Here is a 25,186-nt window from a genome sequence, read left to right on the forward strand (position 1 = left end):
GGGTAGGTAGAGCACTTGTTCCGCTTGCAAGGATAAGTGCCAAGAAGGAGATTGGTGGGGAAGGATGAATAGACAAGGGAGTTGTGTATGGAGCGATCCCTGTGGAAAGCAGAAAATGGGGGGAGGGAAAGATGTTCTTGGTGGTGGGATCCCTTTGGATATGGTGGAAGTTACGCAGAATTATGTGCTGGATGTGGAGGCTGGTGAGGACAAGAGGAACTCTATCCCTGGTAGGGAGGCATGAGGATGGGGAGAGGGCAGACATGCATGAAATGGAAAAGATACGGTTGAGGGCAGTGTTGATGGTGGAGGAAGGGTTTGGGCCCGAAATGCCGACTGTACTCTTTTCCATACATGCTGCCTGGCCTGCTGAGTTCCTCCATCATTTTGTGTGTGTTACTTAAAAACCTCTAACATATTTGCCTCTACCACCATACCAGGCAGCACATTCCAGGCATCCACCACGCTCTGAGTAAAAAAACTTACCCCTCACATCCTCTTTGAACCTACTCCCTCTCCTGCTGGTATTAGACTTTTCAACTCTGGGGAAAAGATACTCCCTGCCTACTCTATCTGTGCCCCACATAATCTTATAAACCTCTATCAGATCTCCTTTTAGCCTCCGGCGCTCTAGAAAAAAACAATCCAAGTTTATCCAACCTCTCATGATAGCACGTGCCCTCTAAACCAGGCAGCATCCTGGCAGTCCTCTCTGCAACCTCTCCAGAACCTCAATTTCTACATTACCATGCCACCCAAAGGCGGAAGAAGATTCCTGCTGGAAGGAATCTGTGGCTGAAGGGATCAGCTCCAGGTGCCTTGTGCCCCATTGTATCCTCGGTGCAGGAAATACTTTCGGACAAAGCCAGGGAAGTCAATACATCTGAGATGCAAAGGGACTTGGGAGTCCTTGTGCAGAACACCCTGAAGGTTAACTTGCAGGCTGAGTCAGTGGTGAGGAAGGCAAATGCAATGTTAGCATTCATTTCAAGAGGTCTAGAATACAAGAGTAGGGATGTGATGCTGAGGCTTTATAAGGCACCAGTGAGGCCTCACCTTGAGTATTGTGAACGGTTCTGGGATCCTCATCTAAGACAAGATATACTGGCATTGGAGAGGGTCCAGAGGAGGTTGATAAGGATGACTCTGGAAATGAAAGGGTTATCATTCGAGGAACATTTGGTGGCTCTGGGTCTGTACTCACTGGAATTTACACGGATGACGGGGTCGGGGGGAGGGTGGAGGATCTGATTGAAACTTTCAAATGTTGAAAGGCCTAGATAGAGTAGATGTGGAAAGGATGTTTCCCATGACGAGTGAGTCTAGAACAAGAGCGCACAGCTTCAGGATAGAGGGGCATCCATTTGAAACAGAGATGTGGAGAAATTTCTTTAGCCAGAGGGTGGTGAATTTGTAGAATTTGTTACCACAGGCAGCTGTGGAGGCCAGGTCATGGGGTGCATTTAAGGCAGCAAGCTTGATAGGTTCTTGATTGGACACGGCATCAAAGGTCATGCAGGTTAAGGCTGAGGAGGGAAAAAAAGATCAGCCATGACTGAATGGCAGAGTAGACTCAATGGGCCGAATGGCCTAATTCTGCTCCTATGTCTAACAGCCTTATGGTCTTATAATGTTCCTGTAAATCATGTTGTGCATATCACCATATTTTCGTCGAGCACCTCTGCTCCGTCCGCCACAACAGACAGGATCTCCCAGTAGCCACCCACTTCAACTCTGCTTCCCACTCCCATTCAGATATGTCAATACATGGCCTCCTCTACTGCCATGATGAGGCTAAACTCAGGTTGGAGGAGCAACACCTCATATACCGTCTAGGTAGTCTCCAGCCCCTTGGTATGAACATAGAATTCTCCAACTTCCGGTAATTCCCTCCCCATCCCTTCCTCTATCCTTATGTCACTCTGCCCCCTCCCCCAGCTGCCTACCACCTCCCTCATGGTTCCACCTCCTTCTACTAACCATTGTGTTTTCCCCTATTCCTTCTTCACCTTTCCTGCCTATCACCTCCCTGCTTCCCCTCCCCCACCCCTTTATCTTTCCCCTTACTATTTTTCACCTGGAACCTACCGGCCTTCTCCTTCCCACCCTCCCCTCACCTTCCTTATAGGGCCTCTGCCCCTTCCCCCTACAGTCCTGACGAAGGGTTCCGGCCCGAAACGTCGACCGATCTTTTCCACGGATGCTGCCTGACCTGCTGAGTTCCTCCAGCATGTTGTGAGTGTTGCTTTGACCCCAGCACCTTCAGATTATTTTGTGTTGACCACCATTCCTTTGCTCTATTTGGCCGTCACATTGTCCCTCATACTCATTCAATGCCTAATCACACGCATCTCTGACTATGCTTCCATCTCCGTTGCTCACCACCTTCCTGCTGTTTGAAACCTCGCCAAGTGCACTCCATTTGACATGGTAGTGTGGAGGGCGACACTGTAGCGTACTAGTCAGCATAACGCTTCAACGGTCTACTACACCGGCGACTGGAGTATAATTCCAGCTGCTGTCTGTAAGGAGTCTGTATGTTCTCCCTGTGACTGTGGATGCTCCAGTTTCCCCTCACATTCTGATTGGTAAGTTGTAGGCGTGCTATGTTGGTCCCAGAAGCATAGCAACACCTCTGCGCTACCCCCAGCAAATATTTGGACTGTGTTGGTCATTGACGCAAAATGATGCATTTCACTGTATGTTTCAATGTACATGTGACAAATAAAGCCAATCTTTAACGTTTAAATATTTATTGGGTGAATAAATATTATTTTAATCATTCACAGATCCTTTCGTTTCTTCATGACAGGTGGAAGTGGGGCATGCCTGAGAGTAACCAAACACATTCTTAACCAATTTAATCATGTGTCCCTGGCACAGCCAGCAAAAGTGATTTAACCTTGATTTCCCTTCCAATAGTAATGGTCAGACATCTTTTGAGCCATTTTTGTACACTTGGAAAAGGTACTCTCACTTGCTGGTGGTCAGACAGTTCTACTATGGGGATTGTGATTGATAGGGACAAGTTCAGTTCAAGGGCCTGTATCTTCACGATATAGCTCTATGACTATGACCTTTGTTCTGATCTAGTCACAAAATAGAAATTATTTTACATTCTTTGTGCAGTTATAAGAAAAGATACTGGTGAAAAATGTTTTCTTCTTCACAGACTTCTAGCTCTATGCCCAGCAGCAACTCCACTACTGTAATAAAATATTTTAAAATTTGTTCCTTGTTCTTTCGAGACTTAGCAGCAAGAAGTATCTGAAAACAAAGGAGACACTATATACGTGTTAAAGATTGTAAGAAATTACTTTATTCGATTGATATAAAACATAAATACAGAAGGAAAGAAAAATAGTTAATGAAGTAGCAAAAGAGAAAAAATAACACTCATCCGCCAGTGACTAAGCCGCATTACACAATATACTGCTGAAGGAAACTGCAAGTGTCCAACAGCTTTTCTAGTCTCTGTCTCGATGACCTTGTGTCTATCTCCAGCTCTGAGTTGCAACCCAGCCTAAGAGAAGAAGATTCCCACTTGCTCAAAGAAAATGTCACTTTTTCATACCCTTCAAACATCCGACATAACTTTCACCCCAGTACTTTCCCATCCCTGAGTGTTGCCAGTCCATACCTTCTTACCCCTCATGACCTTTGGCCTGGGCACATCACCTAGAAACAGAGACAGCAGGTCTATGAGGAAGAATTCATTCTTCACCAATATCTTTCCTTCCAACTACACAAGAATGTAAAATCATTTCTATTGCGTGATTTGGTTCGAACAGAAGTCATAGTCATAGAGTTTTATAGTGAAGAAACAGCCTCTTCAGTGCAACTTGTCCACACCTGCCAAGATGTCCATCCAAGCTAGTCTATTTGCTTGTACTTGGTCCATAATTCTCTAAATCGTGTACCTGGCTAAGTGTCTTTTAAACATTGCAATTGTACCTGCCTCTACAGTTTCCTCTGGCTGTTCGTTCCATATTTCCTCCACTGTCTGTTTGAAAACATTGCCCCTCAGGTCCCTTTTAAATCTCTCCGGCATAACCTTAAATCTATGTCCTCTGGTTTTAAGCTCCCATCCTGGGAAAAAGACTGCGACCATCCATCTTATCAATAACCATCATGATTTTATATACCTCCAAGGTCACCCTTACTACACTCCATGGACCTGCCTATTAAACCTGCCCTGGTGACATCCTTGGAATTCTTTTTGTGCACCTTTGTATATTGTATATTTAAGGGATACAAGGAGAAGGCAGGAGATCGGGGTGAGAGAAAAAATGAATCAGCTATGACGAAATGGTGGAGACTTGATAGGCCAAATAACTTAATTCTGCTCCTATAACTTAAGATCTTGTGGTCCTCCCAACTTCATGACATCCTTCCTGGAATGTTCTTACCAATGTCTTGTAAAATTGTAATTTGACTTCCCTGCTCTTGTACTCAGTGCTCTGACTAATAAGGCAAAGCTGCCAGTCACCTTCGTCTCCACACTGTCTTAACTGTGCCACTCTCCATGGCCCTTTAATTTATTGTGCAAGTCCTACCTTGGTTTCACTTACTGAAATGCAACACCTCACACTTGTCTCAGTAGATTTATTTTTACCATTCCTTGGCCCACGTGTGCAGCTCTGGTCACCTACTAGAGGAAAGAGATCAATAAATTTGAAAGAGCTCAGAGAAAATTTACAAGGATTTTGTAAATTTGGTAAAGGAAATAAAAGCGTAGACTATTTTCTAAGCAGGGAGAAAACACAAAAATCCGAGGTGCAAAGGGACTTGGTAGTCCTCGTGCAGGATTTCCTAAAGATTAATTCGCAGGTTCAGGTGGTGGTGAGGAAGGGAAATGCAATGATAGCATTCATTTTGAGAGGACTGGAATATAAAAAGCAAGAATGTAATGCTAAGGCTTTATAAGGCACTGGTGAGGCCTCACTTAGAGTCTTGTGAGTAGTTTTAGAAAGGATGTACTGGCGTTGGAGACGGTTCAAAGGAGGATTACAAGAATGATTCTGGGAATGAAAATTCTGGGCACGAGGAGCAATTGATGACTCTGGGCCTTTACTCGCAGGAATTTAGAAGAATGAACTCATTGAAAGCTATCAAATGTTGAAAGGCCTAGAAAGAGTGGATGTGGAGAGGAAGTTTCCTATGGTGGGGGAATCTAGGAACAGAGGGCACAGCCTCAGAATAGAGGAACATCCATTTAGAGTGGAGATGCGGAGGAATTTCTTCAGACAGAAGGTGGTGAATCTGTGGAACTTATTGCCACAGGTGACTGTGGAGGCAAGAACATTGGGTGCATTTAAGGCAGAGGTTGATAGCCCCACTCCCTGGTCTTCGCCCTATAACCTTTGATGCCATGTCCAATCAAGATCCTATCAAACTCTGCCCAATGGGAGTTGTATGCAGACCCCCAAACACCCATAAGGATATAGTCTACAAATTACAATGGGAGAGAGAAAGTATATGCCAAAGGGGCAATGTTACAAAAGTCACATGGGATTTCAAAATACAGGTAAATTGGGAAAATCATGTTGGTGCTGGATTCTAGCAGGGGGAATTTCTGGAGTGCCTATGAGATGGCTTCTTAGAGCAGCTCGTGGTTGAGCCTGCTAGATAATCAGCTATTCAGGATTGGGTATTGTACAATAAACCAGAATTGATTAAAGAACTTGGGGTAAAAGAACCCTTCAGGGGAAAGTGATCATAATATGATTGAATTCACCCTGAAATTCGAGAAGGAGAAGCTAAAGTCAGATGTATCAGTATTACAGTGGAGTAAATGGAATTACAGAGGCATGAGAGAGGAGTTGGCCATAATTCTTCGGAATAAAACACTGGCAGGGATGACGGCAGAGCAGCAATAGCTGAAATTTCTGGAAGCAATTCAGAAGGCACAGGATATATACAGCACAAAGAGGAAGAAGTATTCTAAAGGCAAGATGACACAACCGTGGCTAACAAGAGAAATCAAAGCCAACATGAAAGCCAAAGAGAGGGCATATAATAGAGCAAAAATTAGTGGGAAGTTAGAGGATTGGGAACCTTTTAAAAACCAACAGAAGACAACTAAAAACTCATTAAGAAGGTAAAAATGGAATATGAAAGTAAGCCAGCCAATAATATTAAAGAGGATACCAAAAGTTTCTTCAGATACATAAAGTGTAAAAGAGAGGTGAGAGTGGATAATGGACTGCTGGAAAACAGTGCTGGAGAGGTAGTAATGGGGGAACAACAAAATCGCAGATGAACTGAAGTAAGTATTTTGCATCAGTCTTCACGGTGGAAGACACTAGCAGTGTGGTGCAAGTTCCAGGTGTCAAGGTCATGAAGTGTGTGTAGTTACCATTACAAGAGAGAAGACTCTTGGGAAACTGAAAGGTCTGAAGGTAGAAAAGTCACCTGGACCAGATGGTGTACACCCCAGGGTTCTGAAAGAGGTGGCTGAAGAGTTTGTGGGGGCATTGTAGTAATCTTTCAAGAATCACTAGATTCTGGAAGGATTCCGGAAGACTGGAAAATTGCAAATGTCATTCCACTCTTCAAGGAGGGAGAGAGGTAGAAGAAAGGAAACTATAGGCCAGTTAGCCTGACCTCAGTGGTTGGGAAGATGTTGGAGTCGATTATTGATGAGGTGTCAGGGTACTTGGAGGCACATGATAAAATAGGTTTCCTCAAAGGAAAATCTTGCCTGATAAATCTTTTGGAATTCTTTGAAGAAATAACAAGCAAGATAGACAAAAGAATTGGTTGATGTTGTGCACTTGGTTTTTCAAAAAACCTTTGACAAGGTACCACACATGAAGCTGCTTAACAAGCTACAAACCAGTAGTATTACAGGGAAGATTCTAGCATGGATAAAGCAGTGGCTGGTTGGCAGGAGACAAAGAGTGGGAATAAAGGGAGCCTTTTCCAGTTGGCTGCCAGTGACTAGTGGTGTTCCACAGAAGTCTGTGTTGGGACCAATTCTTTTTATGTTAAATGTCAATGATTTGGATGATGGAGTTGATGACTTTGTTGCAGAGTTTATTAAAATAGGTGGAGGGACAGGTAGTTTTGAGGCTACAGAAGGACTTAGGCACATTAGGAGAATGGGCAAATAAGTGGCAGATGGAATACAGTGTTGGGATGTGTATGGTCATGCACTTTAGTAGAAGAACTGAAAGGGTTGACTACTTTCTAAATGGAGAGAAACTACAAAAAAACCGAGGCACAAATGGACTTGGCAATCCTTGTGCAGATTCCCCTAAAAGTTAATTTGCAGGTTGAGTCTGTGGTGAAGAAGGCAAATACAATACAGTATTAGCATTCATTTCAGGAGGATGAAAGTATAAAAGCAAGGATGTAATGTTGAGATATTATAAAGCACTGGTGAGGCCTCACTTGGAGTATTGTGAGCAGTTTTGGGCCCCTTATCTTCGAAAGTGTCTGCTGAAACTGGAGAAGGTTCAAAGGAGGTTCACAAAAATGATTCCAGAATTGAATGGTTTGTCATATGAAGAGCATTTGATGGCTCTGGGCCTGTATTCACTGCAATTCGAAAGAATGAGAGGATCACCTCATTGAAGACCATCAAATGGTGAAAGGCCTCATCATAATGGATGTGGGTAAGATGTTTCCTATGGTGGGAGCGTCTAAGACCTGAGGACACAGCCTCAGGATAGAGAGGCGTCCTTTTAGAACAGAGATGAGGAATTTCTTTAGCCAGAGAATGGTGAATCTGTGGAATTCTTTGCCACAAGCAGCTGTGGAGGCGAAGTCTTTACGGATATTTGAGGCAGAGGTTGATAGATTCTCGATTGGTCATGGCATGAAGGGTTATGAGGAGAAGGCAGGAGACTGGGGCTGAGATGAAAATTGGATCGGCCACGATGAAATGGTGGAGCAGACTCGATGGGCCAAATGGCTTAAATCTGCTCCTATATCTTACTGTCTTATTAGCTATCTAACTACTTCAGATTAGGTCAGTGGTCAGGAACAAGAGGACGTGACTGTGAGTGATACAGGTAGGAAGATCCAAAAGGCGTTGCTGGGGGAGTGTCAGTCCTTTAGCTTGTCCAACAGGTCTGAGGTTATTCGTCCCTTGTCTTTGTTGTTGTTTGTGTTTTTCTGCTGTTGGGTCACTGCTGACAAGGAAAGTCAAAATCAGCATAAAAAGAAAAGAGAGGGTGTAGGACATATTAAAAATTATTGGGAAGCCAGAGTATTGCACATGTTTTAAAAACTAACTGAAGGCAACAAAAAGCCATGAGAAGAGAAAGATGAAATATGAAGGAAACTAGCCAATGATGTAAATGGGAATACCAGAAGTTCTTTCAGATATACAAAGAGTAAAAGAGAGGCAGGAGTGGGCATTAGACCATTGGAAAATGGTTATGCTTACAAAGAAGCTAAACTAATGCACATATGCCAACCATTATACACACCGAAGGAAATATCACTTATTTCTTAGAAATAACAACCACTGAATTTTTAGCATTATTCTATTAATCCTCCTTTGAGAGTAACACTGACAACAACAAGAAAATTGTGTTATAATTATATCATTTCCTTACCAATTCCTGGAGAATTATTTGAACAAAACAAAATCTCGGTGGGGGTGGGGGTATAAAAACAGCTAGTTCAATAATACTGAAAGGAAGAATTTACTTGGAAAAATGAATGAATGATGTATGACTATAAGCCATAGGAACAGAATTAGGCCATTTGGCCCATTGAGTCTGCTCCACCATTCAATCATGTCCAATTTGTTATCCCTGTCAAACCCTTTCTCCTGCCTCCTTCCAGTTACCTTGGACACCCCTACTCATCAGGAACTCCACCTCAGCTTTAAATATACCCAATGACAGGACCTCCATGGCCGTCTGTGGCAACTAATTGCAGACATTCTCTGTCCTTTAGCTCAAGAAATTCCTCCACATCTCTTTTCTTAGGGGATGTCCTTTTATTCTGAGGCTGTGCCCTCTGGCCCTAGACTCCCCCACAATTGAAAATATCCTCTCTGTCTACGCCTTTCAATATTCAGTGGGTTTCAATGAGATCCCTCTTATTCTTGTCAACTCCAGCAATTACAGGCTCAGAGCCATCAAATGTTTGTCACACATTAACTCTTTCTTTCCTGGGATCATTCTCGTAAACCCTGCTCAGGGCCCTCTCCATTGCTAGCGTATCCTTCCTTAGATCTGGGGTCCAAAATTGCTGACAATAATCTAGATATGGTCTGACCAACGGTCTCAAGCTTACATTCTTGCTTTCATATTCTAATACTCTCAAAATGAATGGTAACATTGCATTTGTCTTCCTTACTACTGACTCAACCTGCAAGTTAAACTTTAAGGAAAACTGTGCCAGGATTCCCAAGTCCTTTTGCACCTCTGATTTCTGAATTTTCTCCCCATTTAGAAAATAATCTACACCTTTATTCCTTCTGCTAAAGTGCATGAGCATACACTTCCCTACACCGTGTTCCATCTGCCACTTCTTTGCTTATTCTAATCTGTCCAGGTTCTTCTGCAGACTCACTGCTTCCTCAACACTCCCTGCCCGCCATCTATCCTTGTATCATCAGCAAACTAGGTCACAATGCCATCAATTCTGTCATCCAGATGAATAACACAACATGAAAAGTAGCAGACCCCTGTGGAACACCACTAGTCTCTTCAGCCAACTCTTTACCTTCTGACAGATATCCAATCTTCTATCCATGATAGTATCTTTCTGTAATACCCTGAGATCATATCTTGTAAGCAGCCTTGTGTGTAGCACCTTGTCAAAGGCCTACTAAAAATCCAAGTGAACAACATCGTCAGGCTCTCCTTTGTCTATCCTGCCTGTTATTTCCTCAAAAAATTCCAACAGATTTGTCAAGCAAGGTTTCTCCTTAAGAAACCATGTTGACTTTGGCTTATTTTGTCATAAGCCTCCAGGTACCCTGAAACTTGACATTTAATAATGAACTCTAATACCACTGAAGTCAGGCGAACTGGCCTATAATTCTCTGGGGGGGTTTTTTGCCTTTCTCCGTTCTTAAAGAACGGAGTGACATTTGTGATTTTTCAGTCCTCCAAAACCATTCCTGACTGGCGTGATTCTTGAAAGGTCACTATTAACGCCTTCACAATCTCTTCAGCTCTGTCTGTCAGGAGCCTGGGCTATGGTCCATTTGACTTACTGTATCTACCTTCAGACCTTTCAGCTTCCCAAGCATCTTCTTAGTAATAGTGACTACACTCGCTTCTGACCCTTGCCTTTTTTGAATTTCTGGCTTCTGATAACATTTCCAAAATGATAGTAAAGTGTGGAAGATTTCATACAATTGGTGAAAGATTAATAAAGCCTGCTGTATCAAAAGTGCTCACCGCTGTTCTCAAAATGGATACCAGTATTTTAAAATCAATTCCTCTGAGTAATAACTCTGTTGCTCGTGGTATTGACGAAATGAATAAAGACATTGAGTATCAGCTATGCACAGAGCTACAAAAAAGAGAATTAAGGATACAACTAGATGAGTCATCTGTGCAAGACAATGAGATATTGCTAATGGCATATGTATACTTGATCAAAAATGGAAAAGTGTATGAAAAGATACTCTTTTGCAAAAATTTAAAAACAAGTATCAATGGAGAATCAATCTACAATGACCTCAAAATTAATATTGAGGATAAAAGTGTTCCAATTAGGAACATGATTTCTTGTCCAACAGATGGAGCCACCATTTATGACAGGTCGCCATGCTAGTTTAGTGGCATCTATGAAAAGAGAAATTCCAAGTCTGTTTGTAATCTATTGTGTAATTTATCATCAACATCTTGCAATCAAAAACCTCACCCAGCAACTTTTTTCAAGCATGACTTTTGTAATATCTGCTATCAGCAAAATTAAAGCTCATCCATTAAATAGCAGACTACTTCATGATTTATGCCAAGATAACAATGAAAAGTTTGGACACTTGCTTCTTCACACTGAAGTGTTTTGGCTGTCAAAAGGCTGCTGCTTAAAACATTTCTTTGATCTTTTTGACACTGGTTGAATTTTTGCTAGAGGTCAACAAGAACATGGGAACAAGATTGAATTTCTACGTGGAGATGTGGCATATCTAGCTGATCTGTATGACAAAATGAACATTGTAAATATGAAACTGCAGGATGAGAATTTCAATTTAATCCACGAAAAAAGAGCAGTGTCCACTTTTATCAGAAAATTGGAAATATATAAGCAAAACATCGAGAGAAGAATGTTCTCATAGTTTCCCTGCGAGGAAAGTATGGCACTCTCTTTCACAGATGTTGATTTGCAAGAGTACTGCTTACACCTGCAGTCACTGAAGAAGGATTTTCAGAATCAATTCAAAGATTTGAATGATCTGGAAATTCCAGACAGGGTAATTAACTCATTTCTTTGCAAGGTGGAAGAACAGGACGATAGCTTGCAAGAAGAAATTAACAAAATTCAGAATGCTGAAGAAACAAAAATGCTTTTCAAAAACATCGGTTTTTCTGGCAAGTGACTACACTGCCATATGAAGTTTCCTGGTCTTTGGAGAAGAGACAAACTGCTCTTCATTGCATTTCCATCCTCCTACCTTGTTGAAAGAGGCTTCAATGCAGTGAACCACATACTCACAAAAAATAGAAACCGCTTGTTCATTGTTATGCCTGGGGACTTGATGTCACAACTTGAATCAGATATTTCAACTCTTGGTTAAAGCCATCAAGCTCAAAGATCACATTGATATTGAAGCTGCTGTACAGTGTACAGATACTGTGTAAGCTAGTTTTAAAGACAAATAAAAATTTAAAGCAGAATCATTTTTCTTATGTTAGCATATGGTAGACATGTTTTTACACTATTGGGGTCCCGGAAAGTATATTGTGCCTCAAAAGAGGATTGGCAAGTATGAAGGTGCTTTAGGGGGGCATTGGGCTAAAAAAAAAAGGTTAGGAAACACTGCCCTAACCTAATCATGGAACAATTTACAATGACCAATTAACCTACCAGTACATCTACCTGGTAGACTATCAGAGGAAACTGGAGGACCTGGAGAAAACCCACAAATTCCACAGGGAGGATACACAGCGACGATGTTTAGAGGGCGCCAGAATTGAACTCTACATTCCGATGACCCGAGCTGCAACAGAGTCGCAGTATTCACAGCAGAACAAAGAAATACAATAGAATCAATGACAAACTACACGCAAAGTCAGACAAATAATCAATGTGCAAAAGACGAACTGTGCAAATACAAAATAATTAGATGCATGAATGAGTGAATAAATAAATGGATTGATAAATAAATAATACTGAGAACATGAGTTGTAGAGTCCTTGAAAATGAGTCCATAAATTATGGAATCAATTCAGTGTAGAGGTGAGTGAAGCCTGATGGTTGAAGGTTAATAACGATTACTGAAACTGGTTGTGTGGGTCCTAAGGTTCTTGTACCTCCTTCCTGATGGCAGCAGCAAGAAGAGAGCATGGCCTGGATGGTGGGACTACTTGATGATTTTATATAGCAGCATTCTCCTTTCAGATGTGCTCAATGGCGGGGAGGGTTTTTCCTGTGATGGACTGGACTGTATCCATTAATTTTTGTAGGCTCTTCCATTCTTGGGCATTGGTGTTTCCATACCAGGCTGTGATGCAACCAGCCAGGATACTGTCCACTGCGCATCAAAAGAAGTTTGTCGATGTTTTAGATGACATGCTGAATCTAGGTGTACTTCTAAAGAAGTAATGTAATGGCCTTTACGCACTGGACCCAGGACAGATCTTCTGAAGTGATAATGCCAAGAAAGTTAAAGCTGCTGACACTCTTCACCTCCAGAAGTCTAATGAGGATGTGCTCACAGACCTCCATTTCTTTCTCAAGTCGTCACTGTAGTATTCTCCCAGTGCTATGAAGGAATTGTAAGAATACAGAGGATTAATGGCACATACAGATTGCTTCTTTGGGATGTACTTTGAAACTGGAATTGGCTTACTGTTGTCACATTTACTGAGGTGCAGTAAAAAGTTCCTCCTCTAACAGCCAGGTAGAAGCTGCCCATGAACCCAAAAGTACGTGATTTCAGACATTCTGCCCAACGGAAGAGGGGAGGAGAGAGAACGTTTGGGATGGGTGGGGTTTTTTATTATGCTGGCTGAGCGAGAAATCTAGACAGAGTTGAGGGGGAGGCAGGTTTCTGTGAGGTGCTCGGCTATGTCTACCACTCTCTACAGTTTTTCTGTGGCCACATGCAGAGCATTTGCCACAGAATTCAAGTCAGAACATCAAGAGTGACTTAAAGGAGAACCTGCAGGTGGTGAGGCTCCCATCTGCCCACAGTTCCTGACCTTCCTGGTGCTGGAGGGTGTGGATTGGGAGTGGATACAGAAGAACAACTGAAATGTGTAGATGGAACAGATGCAGTCACTGTCATAGTCGTAGTCATAGTCATACTTTATTGATCCCGGGGGAAATTAGTTTTCATTACAGTTGCACCATAAATAATAAATAGTAATAAAACCATAAATAGTTAAATAGTAGTATGTAAATTATGCCAGGAAATAAGTCCAGGACCAGCCAATTGGCTCAGGGTGTCTGACCCTCCAAGGGAGGAATTGTAAAGTTTGGTGGCCACAGGCAGGAATGACTTCCTATGACGCTCTGTGTTGCATCTCGGTGGAATGTACTCCTGTGCCCACCCAGTACATTATGTAGTGGATGGGAGACATTGACCAAGATGGCATGCAACTTGGACAGCATCCTCTTTTCAGACACCACCGTCAGAGAGTCCAGTTCCATCCACACACCAAGAGCACCGGACACAGTATATGACCCCAGCAGACTCACAGGTGAAGTGTCGTCTCACATGGAAGGACTGCTTGGGGCCCTGAATGGTAGTGGGGGAGGAGGAGTACGGGCAGGTGTTGCGTTTGTTCTGCTTGTAAGGATAAGTGCCAGGAGGGACATCAGTGGGAAATGACGAATGGACAAGGGAGTCGCACAGAGAGTTATCCCTGTGGAAAGCAGAAAGTGGGTCGAGGGGGAGAGGAATGATATGCTTGGTGGTGAAATGATGGAAGTTACAAATAATTACGTGCTGGATGCGGAGGCTGGTGGGATGGTAGGTGAGGACAAGACGAACACTATCCCTGGTAGGGTGGCGGGAGGATGGGGTGAGGGAAGATATGCGCGAAATGGAAAAGATGTGGTTGAGGGCAGCATTGATGGAGGAGGAAGGGAAACCTCTTTCTTTGAAGAAGCAGGACATCTCCTGAGTTCTGGAATGAAAAGCCTCATCCTGAAAGCAGACACAGTGGAGATGAGCAATTGAGAGAAGAAGATAGACATCTGTAGATAAGCTCTCTCCAGTGACAGAGCAGCGAGATCAAGAAAGGGGAGGGAGGTGTCAGAAACGGACCAGGTAAATTTGAGGGCAGAGTGGTAGTTGGAGGCAAAATGGATGAAGTCGACGAGTTTGCATGGGTGGAGGAAGCAGCAATGCAGTTGTTGATGTAGCGTAAGAAAAGTGCGGGACGGTCACCAATGAAGGCTTGAAACATAGACTGTTCCACGTAGCGTACAAATGGGCAGGCATAGCCAGGACACGTGTGAGTACCCATGGCTACACCTTTTGTTTGTAGGAAGTGCGAGGAGCCAAAGGAAAAATTATTTAGAGTGAGGATAAGTTCCATTTGGCAGAGGAGGGTGGTGGTGGAAGGGAACTGGTTGGGTGTGGTGTCTAGAAAGAAATGGAGAGCTTTGCGGCCTTCCTGGTGAGGGATGGTGGTGTATAGGGAATGGACATCCATGGTAAAAATAAGATGACGGGGACCAGGGAACTTGAAATCGTTGAAAAGATCCAGAGCATGTGAAGTGTCACAGATGTAGGTAGAAAGGGACTGAACTAGAGGGGATAAAACATGAGTTCAGTGGAGCAGGAACAAGCTGAATCAATGGGTTTACCTGGACAACGGGTTTGTGGATATTGGAGGTAAAAACAGGAGGTGTGGGGTGTGGGAACTATGAGGTTGGTGGCAGTGAATGGGAGATCCCCAGAGTCAATAAGGTAGGTGATGGTGTAGGAGACAATGGTTTGGTTTTCCTTAATGGGGTCCTGTTCAAGGGGTAAGTAAGAGGAGGTATCTGAGAGTTGGCACTGGGTCTCAGTGAGGCAGAGGTCAGTTTGCCAGATTACTGCAGTACCTCCCTTATCTGCGGGTTTGATGGTGAGGGTGGGACTGTTGCGGAGGGAGTGGAGAGCAGAGCCTTCGGAAGGAGCCAGGTTGGAATTGGAGACAGAGGTGTTGAAGTCTAGACAGTTAATGTTCCGTCGGCAGCTGGCAATGAGAAGGTCTGGAGCAGGCAGGAGAACAGGGTGAAGTGTCCAGGAAGAGGAGGAGGGCTGAAGCCAGGGGAAGGGGTCATCGGTGTGGGGTAGAGAGTCCTTGCCAAAGAAATAGGCTCAGAGACGGAGACAGTGGAAGAAGAGCTCGGCGTCATGGCGGGCACGGAACTCACTGAGGGTGGGTTCTTACTGAGGACAAAATGTTCTGCCTCAGAGAGGGAAGGTCAGAGGAGATGGTGAAGATGGCACGGATGAGAGCTGGGTTTGGAGGAGGGAAGGGGGGATGGCAGTGTCTGAGGGGAAGGGGGGTTTGGGGTGAGAGGAAGATGGAGTCTCCGAGGACCAAAGAGCTGGCGGTGGGACCTGAGAGAGACGGGATTGCGGAGTGGCGGTGGGGATTGGGGAGACGGGGGTTCCAGTGGCAGCGCGTGAAGACCCGGCCTGGAAGTCAAGGCCAGAGTTGGAGTTGGAGGTTGCGCAATCCGCACTTTGGAGGTGTCCGAGGTCATTGGAACCTGAATTGATGGTGATGAAGTCCGGGTTTTGAATATGCTCTGGATCATTCGAGCCATGGAGTCACCAGCAGGGATCGCGGACTGAAGATGTCCAGGCCAGCCAGTGTTGGAGACGGCGGGTTCTGCGGTCTGTATCCTTAATTTGCTTCTGCCTGAACTGGGGTGCTGTAATTTATGAACTTGGGTTGGAATACAGACTTTGTTCTGGCTGTAATTGCAACATCGTGGCCAAGTGGTCAGTGGTCATTTATAAAGATAAGGTTTATTGGGAGTAGCTTTACAAACTTTATTAGCTGAATCAGGGGTTAGGTTAGGGTTTAGGGACATGATATGGGGAAATTAGAGGTCAGGCCAGAACATGTTGTGTTCTGTGTTGTTCTGCCAAACAATTTGAGCATGCCCTGTTGGCATCAGAATGTGCGGTGATCTTGTAGGCTGCCCACAGCACACCCTCGGGAGCGATGGCTGTGAACAGAAACAACACATTTCACTGTATGTTCTAATGTCCACGTGGTTCATAAACTTGAACCTTGGTTTGTCACATGTATGACGCATTTCAGGGTATGTTTCAATGTTTCAATGTACATCAAATGATACGGTGAAATGTGTCATTTGTATCAACAATCGATACAGTCTGAGAAGTGCTGGGGGTAGCCCAGCCTGCAAGTGTCACTATGCATCCAGCACCAACATACCATACCCACATGGTTTCCTTCCAATTTTATGTTATATAAATGTGATTTGGCGGTTGTTGTTTTCTTTTTCTTCTTTTATATATATATATAAAAATGATTGTAAGATGTATTGCTCCGGGAGTTGGTTCCTAATGGGTTTTTTTTTCCTCTTTTTTTTGTTTTATAGTTAGTGGGTTTTTTTTTAGTTAGCTGGGGTTCTCTTTTTTCCTTCTTTTTCTTTTATAATTTTTTTTCATTAGCATATATATGCTTTTTTCAGCTTTATTAATTATATATATACTAATTTGTTGAATTTCTGTATTTTATAGCTGTAGAAGATTATATATTAATAAAAAGATTTAAAAATGAGTAACAAACCCACAAGGACACGTTGAGGAGAAATCAGTATCTATAAGGTGGTCTGCCAATGTCTGACACCATTAGGTATTTTGTATCAGTTCTTTAATACACCTTGGACTGCAGTGAAACACATTTGAATGAAGTGCAGTAAACTACGAGGTCATAAGGGCACCAAAGTCACACTATGTTGGATGCTTAAGTGTCGACATTTCCCAGCTGAGTAACGGGCGCAGTTGAACATATTCTGCCATCAGTTCATATAGATCTCAAGCAGGCAACTTTCATTACATCGCTTCCTCTCCAGCTATTTTTTCTCTCTATTTGAATGTTTGTTTAGCATTAATCACCAGAGTGAAGTCACTCACACCTTTCTTGGAGAACAGTCGTGCATTTATGCCTCTGCTGTCTTGTGGGCAGCTATGCTGTATGAACCATGCCCAATAACTGAGGTAACTTCCTTACTCCTATTACGTAGCACCTCTTAACCACTGACCTTTAAAATACACTTCCCCTCCTGTAAAGTATTACTCTGGGGAAAAATGTCTTTCTAATTCCTGTTAGGGATTACGTTTATCTAAGTTTACTTTATGGTCTGTATTTTATGCATTATGAACAGTTGCATGTAATTTTCAAAAGCTTAGCTGTGTTTTTCAACAGATAATGGTGAAAAGGCATAAATATACTCTTAACATTTGTCACTGGGAATGAAAGTTTGCTGCATGCATACATATCCATTATCCCAGCTGCTCTGAGAGACCACCTATGAAGAAGGTATGTAAAGTAAGTGCTATAAAGTTTCTCTCTTACTTCATAGCGCTAGGAATGTATCATTTTGCTTTGGGTGTGGTACTAAATGTATCGCGTGTATATCAACTAAACTCTGACACTAAAGAAGTGGATAAGAACTGAACTTCTACAAAGTTGATCCCAAATGTCAAGTTAAGTCAAGTTTATTGTCATTTAACTATATACAGGTATACTGCCAAACAAGGCAATGCTTCTCCAGACCAGAGAGCACATGACACACAATGGCTTAGGGTTAGGAAGTTAAGAATTAAATCTACAGGTGAATTACGCCGAGGTAAGCAAAGTAATATGCATAAATTAAATGTTGTAGGCTTCAGGACAAATTATCCGGTGACACTTTGAATGCAATGTGGCAGGGAGTTCAGAAGCCTAAAGGCCTGAGGGAAGAAGCTGTTTCCCATCCTGACCGTTCTTGTCTTCATGCATCGTAGTTTTCCATCTGATGGTAAAATGTCAAACTGGATGGATGAGTGGGATCCATGACAATACATGATAATACTAAGGGCCCTGCACATTCAGCGCTCCTGATAAATGTTCTTGATGGACGGTAGAGTGGCCCCTATAATCCTCTTGGCTGTTCTCACAGTCCTTTGTAGGGACTTCCGGTCTGATGCTCTGTAGCTCCCATACCAGATGGAGATGCAGCTTGTCAGCATGCTCTCAAAGGTGCTCCTGTAAAATTCTGTTAGGATGGTGAAAGATCCAAATCTATTCCCCTCTCCAGATTTACCAGAATCAGAATTACTACTATCGACAAGTTACACAAAATTTGTTGTTTTGTCGTAGCAGTGCGGTACAAAGATAAGTAAATAGTGTAAAACAAAGAAATTATGAGGGTTATTCTTGACAATCCATGAGGAAACAGCAAGGGTTGTCCAGTCAACGTTCATACATGTTTTCTTCTATAACTTTCTATAAAAACTTTCATCTGACTCCTCTTGAACAGAACTAGTGTGTAGATTGATGAGGGTTGTTCATGGGTTCATGGACCATTCTGGAATCTGATGGTGAAGGGAAGAAGTTGTTCCGAGATCAGTGAGTGAGGGTCTTTAGACTCCTGTACCTCCGCCCTTATCTGTAGTAATGAGGGTATATAATGATTGATAACACCTACTTGGGGTACCAGCTCTTGATGTCCTTGATGAGGGGAGGGTTGAGCTGTGATCTACCATCTCTGCAGCCTTTTGCAAACCTACATTGGAGCCTCCATACTGGAAGCTTCAATGCATAATGGACCTGGGGTTGAGAGAGTGAACAGCCTTAAGTTCCTCGGCATACACACCACCAAGGATCTCACATGGTCTGTACATACCGGTTGTGTGGTGAAGAAGGCACAGTAGTGCCTCTTTCACCTCAGACGGTTGAGGAAGTTTGGTATGGGCCCCCAAACCCTAAGGACTTTCTTCAAGGGCACAATTGAGAGCATCCTGACTGGCTGCATCATTGCCTGGTATGGGAACTGTACCTCCCTCAATCACAGGACTCTGCAGAGAGTGGTGCGGACTGCCCAGCGCATCTGTAGATGTGAACTTCCCACTATTCAGGACATTTACAAAGACAGGTGTGTAAAAAGGACCCGAAGGATCATTGGGGACCTGAGTCACCCCAACCACAAACTGTTCCAGCTGCTACCATCTGGGAAACGGTACCACGGCGTAAAAACCAGCACCAACAGGCTTCAGGACAGCTTCTTTCACCAGGCCATCAGACTGATTAATTCACGCTGATACAATTGTATTTCTGTGTTATATTGACTGTCTTGTCGTACATACTATTTATTATAAATTACTATAAACTGCACATTGCACATTTAGACGAAAATGTAATGTTGTGGCGACCCACTTTCTGGCACCCACGAACCGGCTCACAACAGCGCGCGCAGGCAGAGGGCCGGCAGCAAAAAGGGCGCCAGGCCATCTTCACCAGCAGGGGGAAAATCCCGCGCGCAGGAAGGGTCTGGGAATATGCATTCCCCACAGTAGTCCCGTCCAGGGAGGGCGGGAACGGGAAGGCTTTAAAGCGGGCCGCGAAGTTTGAATAAATCTCTTTCATCGCAACTCTAACTCACCGACTCCGTGTGGTTATTCTAGCCCTGTGTGTAGCACATCGCTACAATTGGTGACCCCGACGGCCCAAACGATATTTGGACCAGAGATGACTGACGCTGCATCTGTTCACGCAGTTTCGTTAAAACTGCCAAGCTTCTGGACGCTGCGACTCCATTTATGGTTCGAACAAGCAGAAGCACAATTCCACATTCGGCAGATAACCTCGGAGTCCACTCGCTACTACTACGTGCTGAGCTCCCTCGACCAGGAGACTGCTGCACAAGTTGAGGAGTTTATACAGTCGCCCCCGGAGGACGGCAAATACACAGCATTCAAAGCCCTGCTCATAAGGACTTTGGGACTCTCACGGCGCGAACGAGCACGAGCACACCGCTTAATGCACCTGGATGGTTTGGGAGACAGGCCGCCGTCAGCATTAATGAACGAGATGCTGGCCCTGGCTGAAGGACACAAACCCTGCCTCATGTTTGAGCAGGCGTTCCTAGAGCAACTGCCCGAGGACATATGCCTGCTGCTGTCCGACGCAGATTTCAGCAACCCCCGGGAGGTGGCAGCCCGAGCAGATGTGCTGTGGAATGCCAGGAAAGAGAGAGGGGCATCCGTTGCACAGATCACCAAGCCGCATGCCCAACGACAGACCAGACCAGGCCTGGCAGCAGAGCCTACAAAACCCGGCGACGGGAGTGAGCAGCCCAACGAACAATGGTGCTTCTATCACCAGCGGTGGGGCACGGAGGCCCGCCGCTGCAGACCGTCCTGCAAATTCCCGGGCAACGCCAGGGCCAGCCGCCGCTGATGGCTACGGTGGCTGGCCATCAGGACAGCCTCCTGTACGTCTGGGACAAGCAGTCGGGACGCCGCTTTTTGGTCGACACCGGAGCGGAGATCAGCGTCTTACCTCCAACGAGTTACGACACCCGCAACAGAGAACCGGGACCCACCCTGAGGGCCGCTAATGGCAGCACAATACGAACCTACGGCACCCGCATGGTGCGGCTACAGTTCAGCTCCAGCCGGTTCACGTGGGACTTCACACTGGCCGCCGTGGCCCAACCACTGCTGGGGGCAGATTTTCTGCGAGCCCACAGCCTGCTGGTCGACTTGCAAGGGAAGCGATTAGTCCACGCCAAGACTTTTCAAACGTTCTCCCTGGGTGAAGCACAGTTGCCAGCCCCACACCTGGACTCCATCACGCTGTCCGACGATGAATTCACCAGGGTCCTGGTGGATTTCCCATCAGTACTGACACCGCAGTTCACGGCAGCCATGCCCAGACACGGAGTACAGCACCACATCCCGACCCAGGGACCACCCCTCCACGCCCGTGCTCGAAGGCTTCCCCCGGACAAGCTCCGACTGGCGAAGCAGGAGTTCAAGAAGATGGAGGAATTAGGGATCATACGACGGTCCGACAGCCCATGGGCCTCCCCCCTTCACATGGTGCCCAAGGCAACGGGGGGCTGGAGACCATGCGGTGACTACCGCAGACTGAACGAGGCTACAACGCCAGACCGCTACCCTGTGCCGCACATTCAAGACTTCGCAGCAAACCTACACGGCGCAAGGATCTTTTCCAAGGTAGACCTCGTCCGGGGATACCATCAAATCCCTGTACATCCGGACGACATCCCCAAAACAGCACTTATCACTCCGTTCGGACTTTTCGAATTCCTCCGAATGCCGTTTGGTCTAAAGAATGCCGCACAGACTTTCCAGCGGCTAATGGAGGCGGTGGGACGCGACCTGGACTTTGCATTCATCTATTTGGACGACATCCTCATAGCCAGCAGTAGTCGGCAGGAGCATCTGTCCCACCTCCGCCAGCTCTACTCCCGCCTGAGTGAATTCGGCCTTACAATCAATCCAGCCAAATGCCAGTTCGGACTCGACACCATCGACTTCCTGGGCCACAGGATTACTAAAGACGGGGCAACCCCGCTGCCCGCCAAGGTAGACGCGGTCCGCCACTTCCCCCGACCCAACACAATCAAAGGCTTGCAGGAATTCGTGGGTATGGTGAATTTCTACCACCGTTTCCTCCCCTCAGCAGCCCGAACCATGCGCCCCTTGTTCACTCTAATGTCGGGTAAGGGCAAGGACATTACCTGGAACGAAGAGGCCGCAACCGCTTTCGTTAAAACCAAAGAAGCCTTGGCAAACGCCGCGATGCTAGTGCACCCCAGAACGGACGTTCCTACTGCCCTCACGGTGGACGCATCCAACACAGCAGTCGGTGGAGTGCTGGAACAACTCAACGAGGGTTGCTGGCAACCCCTGGCGTTCTTCAGCAAACACCTACGACCACCCGAACTCAAATACAGTGCTTTCGACCGGGAGCTATTGGCACTATACCTGGCAATCCGGCATTTCAGGTACTTCTTAGAAGGTAGGCCCTTCACCGCGTTCACATATCACAAACCGCTTACCTTTGCGTTCACTAAGGTGACCGACCCCTGGTCGTCCCGCCAGCAGCGACATCTGCCCTACATCTCCGAGTACACGACCGACATGCGGCATGTCACTGGAAAGAACAATGTCGTGGCAGACGCACTTTCCAGACCTACCATACAGGCCCTGTCCCAGGGGGTGGACTATGCAGCGCTGGCAGAGGCACAGCAGGCAGACGCTGAGATCCCCAGTTACAGGACTGCAGTCTCCGGTTTGCAGCTCCAAGACCTCCCCGTAGGCCCAGGTGAGAGGACCCTACTGTGTAACGTAGCTACCAGCCAACCCCACCCCGTCGTCCCGGCAGCCTGGCACCGGCGGGTTTTCGAGTCCATTCACAACTTAGCGCACCCCTCCATCAGGACAACTGTCCGGCTGGTCGCCAACAGGTTCGTGTGGCATGGACTGCGTAAACAGGTCAGTGAATGGGCCAAAATGTGCATGCAGTGCCAAACGGCCAAGGTGCAGCGGCACACCAAGGCTCCACCGCAGCGGTTCGAACCCACCTGCCGGAGGCTCGACCACATCCATGTGGATATCGTGGGGCCCCTGCCAGTGTCACGAGGAGCGCGGTACCTCCTAACTATGATAGACCGGTTCACCAGATGGCCAGAGGCAGTCCCGCTCAGCGACACCACCTCCGAATCCTGCGCCCGAGCACTGATCGCAACCCGGGTAGCACGCTTTGGGGTACCGGCCCACATTACCTCCGACAGGGGCGCCCAGTTCACCTCCAGCCTGTGGTCGGCTATGGCCAGACTTTTAGGAACACAGCTACACCACACAACTGCCTACCACCCACAGTCGAACGGACTAGTGGAGCGCTTCCACCGTCACCTGAAATCGGCTCTCATGGCCCGCCTGGAGGGGCCTAACTGGGTGGACGAACTTCCCTGGGCCATGCTCGGAATCCGCACGGTGCCCAAAGAGGATCTACACACCTCGTCGGCCGAGTTGGTGTACGGCGCGCCCCTGGTCGTCCCAGGAGAGTTCATACCAGCCCCAAGGGGGCAAGAGGAAGAACCCACAGCAGTCCTGGACAGACTACGGGAGAGGCTCGGTAACCTGGCCCCCATCCCCACTTCACAGCACGGACAGAGCCCGACCTGCATACCCAAAGACCTGCAGAACTGTAAGTTTCTTTTTGTACGACGGGGCAGACACCGGGCACCGCTACAGCGGCCCTACGAGGGGCCGTTTAAGGTGATCAGGAACAACGGGTCCACGTTCGTGCTGGACATTGGGGGGAGAGAGGAGGTATTCACAGTGGACCGACTCAAACCGGCCCATGTGGACTTGGCGCAACCGGTCCAGGCTCAGGCACCGCGGCGCAGGGGCAGACCTCCCAAACAGAGGTCGATCCAGACTGTGGACATTGGGGGAGGTATCGCCGGTTCTGGGGGCGGGGTTATGTGGCGACCCACTTTCTGGTACACACGAACCGGCTCACAACAGCGCGAGCAGGCAGAGGGCCGGCCCCAAAAAGGGCGCCAGGCCATCTTCACCAGCAGGGGGAAAATCCCGCGCGCAGAAAGGGTCTGGGAATATACATTCCCCACAGTAGTCCCGCCCAGGGAGGGCGGGAACGGGAAGCCTTTAAAGCGGGCCGCGAAGTTTGAATAAATCTCTTTCATCGCAACTCTAACTCACCGACTCCGTGTGGTTATTCTAGCGCTGTGTGTAGCACATCGCTACAATGTAAAGATTTTTACTACTGACGTATAAGAAATAAAGTCAATTCAATTCAATACCAGACTGATGCAACCAAGGAAAATTTCTGCAGAAATTAAACTCATTGATCCAAATGTGCCCTTGCCTCCCTATCATTGTTGTATTGTCTCTTTCTTATTTGACAGATCCAAGGAATAAGCGGGCCCCAGTTGATAGCTAACAGAATCAAAATACGCCACCTCACTCTGAGTGGCCATCACATTCACCAAGTCAAATCCTGTGTACAGAGTATTTTAGAGACTGCATCTACATGCAGATACTCGCCAGCCACAAGAGGACTCTGGTTAGGCAATGGTAAAGGAGTATCTAGTGTGAACCAGAAAAGGAAATCACATGCTGGTTCCGTTCAAGAGGAATCAGATGGGGATTTTTATAGACCGTTATTAATGAAAACATATATGTATGCAAATTGACTGGTCTGCGGAAAAGGCTGTGTCAAACATTCAGGCCTATGAGGAAGTCTTATTCCACCAGCTCCCTGTGAGCTCAGAGCCTGGCTTCACAGCACCAGTGTGAAGTGTGGCTCTATGGTAGACATGTGTCATATACAGCAGATGACAACAAAGAGGGAAGACCTCCTGTGTACAGTACTATGTCACCTCCACACACTCCAGACAATGGAATCTCCATAAGTCTATTTCCATCTGCCAAAATGAATAATTAGTTTGTTTGTTATGTACAATATCCTGGGTGATCATGGTCTTTCCATGACTATGATTGTTCCAGGCAGTTTTTCTCCACAGAATTACTTTGCCTTCTTCTGGGCAGCGTCTTTACAAGACAGGTGACCCCAGCCATTATCAATACTCTTCAGCAACTGTCTGCCTGGTGTCAGTGGTCGCATAACCAGGATTTGTGCCGTGCACCAGCTGCTCCCATGGCTACATGTGGTCCTGATTTTGGGGGGGGGAGGGGGCTAAGCAGGTACTACACTTTGCCCAAGGGTAACCTGCAGGCTAGCGAAGGGAAGGAGTGTCTTACACCTCCTTTGGCAGAGACATAGAGACATATCTCCACCTCTGTTACCCAAAATGAATAATTACATGGTTAATTGTCAGTGAATTATATGAATTCTATTAATATTATGGTGAATATTCCTGATAGAATATTTGTAATGCAAAAACATTCCAATGTTTTTAAAACAAAATCAGGACTATATTTGAACCCTAGCCGTCAGATTGGATCCACTGGTGACTGTGGGAGGAAATTACACCAGGGAAGCACTTTTCATAATAAAGAAGATTC

General features: G+C 45.9%; 1 long non-coding RNA gene across 1 annotated transcript in view; it reads left to right on the top strand.

Moving 5' to 3' along the window:
- Positions 1-24,163, top strand: part of LOC134357683 (uncharacterized) — a 71,254-nt gene extending 47,091 nt beyond the window's left edge. Inside the window, exons 4-5 of the long non-coding RNA XR_010020698.1 lie at positions 17,547-17,660; positions 24,067-24,163. This is a non-coding gene — a long non-coding RNA (uncharacterized LOC134357683). The remainder of the gene's footprint in view (positions 1-17,546; positions 17,661-24,066) is intronic.
- Positions 24,164-25,186: the final 1,023 nt, after the last annotated feature.

This window comes from Mobula hypostoma, chromosome 17 (genome assembly GCF_963921235.1).
Source record: "Mobula hypostoma chromosome 17, sMobHyp1.1, whole genome shotgun sequence".
Lineage (NCBI taxonomy): Eukaryota > Metazoa > Chordata > Chondrichthyes > Myliobatiformes > Myliobatidae > Mobula > Mobula hypostoma.